Genomic DNA, 3,514 nt, shown 5'->3' with positions numbered 1-3,514 from the left:
TCTGCCGGGGAGGCAGGTCTGGGGCACCTTAGGCAATACCAAATTGAGATGTCTTTTGGCATAACGCATGGAAAGGTGCTGGGTGCCCCAGAGAGGGCAGGGTGCCCCAGAGAGAGCAGGGTGCCCACAGAGAGGGCAGGGTGCCACAAAGAGGACAGGGTGCCCCAGAGAGGGCAGGGTGCCCCAGAGAGAGCAGGGTGCCCCCAGAGAGGGCAGGGTGCCCCAGAGAGGGCAGGGTGTCACAGAGAGGACAGGGTGCCCCAGAGAGGGTAGGGTGCCCCAGAGAGGGCTGAGTGCCCAAGAGAGGGCTGGATGCCCCAAAGAGGGCAGGGTGCCCCAGAGTGGGCTGGGTGCCCCAGAGAGGGCTGGGTGCCCCAGAGAGGGCAGGGTGCCCCAGAGTGGGCTGAGTGCCCCAGAGTAGGCTGGGTGCCCCAGAGAGGGCTGGATGCCCCAGAGAGGACAGGGTGCTCCCAGAGAGGGCTGGGTGCCCCAGAGAGGGCTGGGTGCCCCAGAGTGGGCTGGGTGCCCCAGAGAGGGCTGGGTGCCCCAGAGAGGGTAGGGTGCCCCAGAGAGGGCTGGGTGCCCCAGAGAGGGCTGGGTGGCCCAGAGAGGGCTGGCTGCCCCAGAGAGGGCTGGGTGCCCTAGAGAGGGCTGGGTGCCCCAGAGAGGGCAGGGTGCCCCAGAGAGGGCTGGGTACCCCAGAGAAGGCTGGGTGCCCCAGAGAGGGCTGGGTTATCCCAGAGAGGGCAGGGTGCCCCAGAGAGGGCTGGGTGCCCAGAGAGGGCAGGGTGCCCCAGAGAGGGCTTGGGGCCCACAGAGAAGGCTGGGTGCCCCAGAGACGGCTGGGTGCCCCAGAGAGGGCAGAGTGCCCCAGAGAGGGCTGGGTGCCCCCAGAGAGGGCTGGGTTCCCCAGAGAGGACAGGGTGCCTCCAGAGAGGGCTGGATGCCCCAGAGAGAGCAGGGTACCCCAGAGAGGGCAGGGTGCCCCAGAGAGGGCAGGGTGCCCCCAGAAAGGAGAGGGTGCCCCCCAGAGAGGACAGGATGCCCCAAAGGGGCAGGATGCCCCAGAGAGGGCTGGGTGCCCCAGAGAGGGCTGGGTGCCCCAGAGAGGGCAGGGTGCCCCAGAGAGGGCTGGGTGCCCCTAGAGAGGGCTGGGTGCCCCAGAGAGGGCAGGGTGCCCCAGAGAGGACAAGGTGCCCCAGAGAGGGAAGGGTGCCCCAGAAAGGGCTGGGTGCCCCAGAGAGGGCAGGGTGCCCCAGAGAGGGCTGGGTGCCCCCAGAGAGGGCTGGGTGCCCCAGAGAGGGCTGGGTGCCCCAGAGAGGGCTGGGTGCCCCAGAGAGGGCTGGGTGCCCCTAGAGAGGGCTGGGTGCCCCAGAGAGGGCAGGGTGCCCCAGAGAGGACAGGGTGCCCCAGAGAGGGAAGGGTGCCCCAGAGAGGGAAGGGTGCCCCAGAGAGAGCAGAGGGCCCCAGAGAGGGCTGGTTGCCCCAGAGAGGGCTGGGTGCCCCAGAGAGGGCTGGGTGCCCCAGAGAGGACAGGGACCCCCAGAGAGGGCTGGGTGCCCCAGAGAGGGCTGGCTGCCCCAGAGAGGGCTGGCTGCCCCAGAGAGGGCTGGGTGCCCCAGAGAGGGCTGGGTGCCCCAGAGAGGGCTGGGTGCCCCAGAGAGGGCTGGGTGCCCCAGAGAGGGCTGGGTGCCCCAGAGAGGGCTGGGTGCCCCAGAGAGGGCTGGGTGCCCCAGAGAGGGCTGGGTGCCCCAGAGAGGGCTGGGTGCCCCAGAGAGGGCTGGGTGCCCCAGAGAGGCCTTGGTGCCCCAGAGAGGGCTGGGTGCCCCAGAGAGGGCTGGGTGCCCCAGAGAGGGCTGGGTGCCCCAGAGAGGGCTGGGTGCCCCAGAGAGGGCTGGGTGCCCCAGAGAGGGCTGGGTGCCCCAGAGAGGCTGGGTGCCCCAGAGAGGGCTGGGTGCCCCAGAGAGGGCTGGGTGCCCCAGAGAGGGCTGGGTGCCCCAGAGAGGCCTTGGTGCCCCAGAGAGGGCTGGGTGCCCCAGAGAGGGCTGGGTGCCCCAGAGAGGGCTGGGTGCCCCAGAGAGGGCTGGGTGCCCCAGAGAGGGCTGGGTGCCCCAGAGAGGGCTGGGTGCCCCAGAGAGGGCTGGGTGCCCCAGAGAGGGCTGGGTGCCCCAGAGAGGGCAGGGTGTCCCAGAGAGGGCTGGGTGCCCCAGAGAGGGCTGGGTGCCCCAGAGAGGGCTGGGTGCCCCAGAGAGGGCTGGGTGCCCCAGAGAGGGCTGGGTGCCCCAGAGAGGGCAGGGTGCCCCAGAGAGGGCAGGGTGCCCCAGAGAGGGCAGGGTGCCCCAGAGAGGGCAGGGTGCCCCAGAGAGGGCAGGGTGCCCCAGAGAGGGCAGGGTGCCCCAGAGAGGGCTGGGTGCCCCAGAGAGGGCTGGGTGCCCCAGAGAGGGCTGGGTGCCCCAGAGAGGGCTGGGTGCCCCAGAGAGGGCTGGGTGCCCCAGAGAGGGCAGGGTGCCCCAGAGAGGGCAGGGTGCCCCAGAGAGGGCAGGGTGCCCCAGAGAGGGCAGGGTGCCCCAGAGAGGGCTGGGTGCCCCAGAGAGGGCTGGGTGCCCCAGAGAGGGCAGGGTGCCCCAGAGAGGGCAGGGTGCCCCAGAGAGGGCTGGGTGCCCCAGAGAGGGCTGGGTGCCCCAGAGAGGGCTGGGTGCCCCAGAGAGGGCAGGGTGCCCCAGAGAGGGCAGGGTGCCCCAGAGAGGGCAGGGTGCCCCAGAGAGGGCAGGGTGCCCCAGAGAGGGCTGGGTGCCCCAGAGAGGGCAGGGTGCCCCAGAGAGGGCAGGGTGCCCCAGAGAGGGCAGGGTGCCCCAGAGAGGGCAGGGTGCCCCAGAGAGGGCTGGGTGCCCCAGAGAGGGCAGGGTGCCCCAGAGAGGGCAGGGTGCCCCAGAGAGGGCTGGGTGCCCCAGAGAGGGCTGGGTGCCCCAGAGAGGGCTGGGTGCCCCAGAGAGGGCAGGGTGCCCCAGAGAGGGCAGGGTGCCCCAGAGAGGGCTGGGTGCCCCAGAGAGGGCAGGGTGCCCCAGAGAGGGCAGGGTGCCCCAGAGAGGGCAGGGTGCCCCAGAGAGGGCAGGGTGCCCCAGAAAGGGCTGGGTGCCCCAGAGAGGGCTGGGTGCCCCAGAGAGGGCAGGGTGCCCCAGAGAGGGCAGGGTGCCCCAGAGAGGGCTGGGTGCCCCAGAGAGGGCTGGGTGCCCCAGAGAGGGCTGGGTGCCCCAGAGAGGGCAGGGTGCCCCAGAGAGGGCAGGGTGCCCCAGAGAGGGCAGGGTGCCCCAGAGAGGGCAGGGTGCCCCAGAGAGGGCAGGGTGCCCCAGAGAGGGCTGGGTGCCCCAGAGAGGGCTGGGTGCCCCAGAGAGGGCTGGGTGCCCCAGAGAGGGCAGGGTGCCCCAGAGAGGGCAGGGTGCCCCAGAGAGGGCAGGGTGCCCCAGAGAGGGCAGGGTGCCCCAGAGAGGGCAGGGTGCCCCAGAGAGGGCTGGGT

Source organism: Procambarus clarkii, chromosome 24, assembly GCF_040958095.1.
Source record: "Procambarus clarkii isolate CNS0578487 chromosome 24, FALCON_Pclarkii_2.0, whole genome shotgun sequence".
Taxonomy (NCBI): Eukaryota; Metazoa; Arthropoda; class Malacostraca; order Decapoda; family Cambaridae; genus Procambarus; species Procambarus clarkii.
This window is presented reverse-complemented; position numbering follows the sequence as displayed.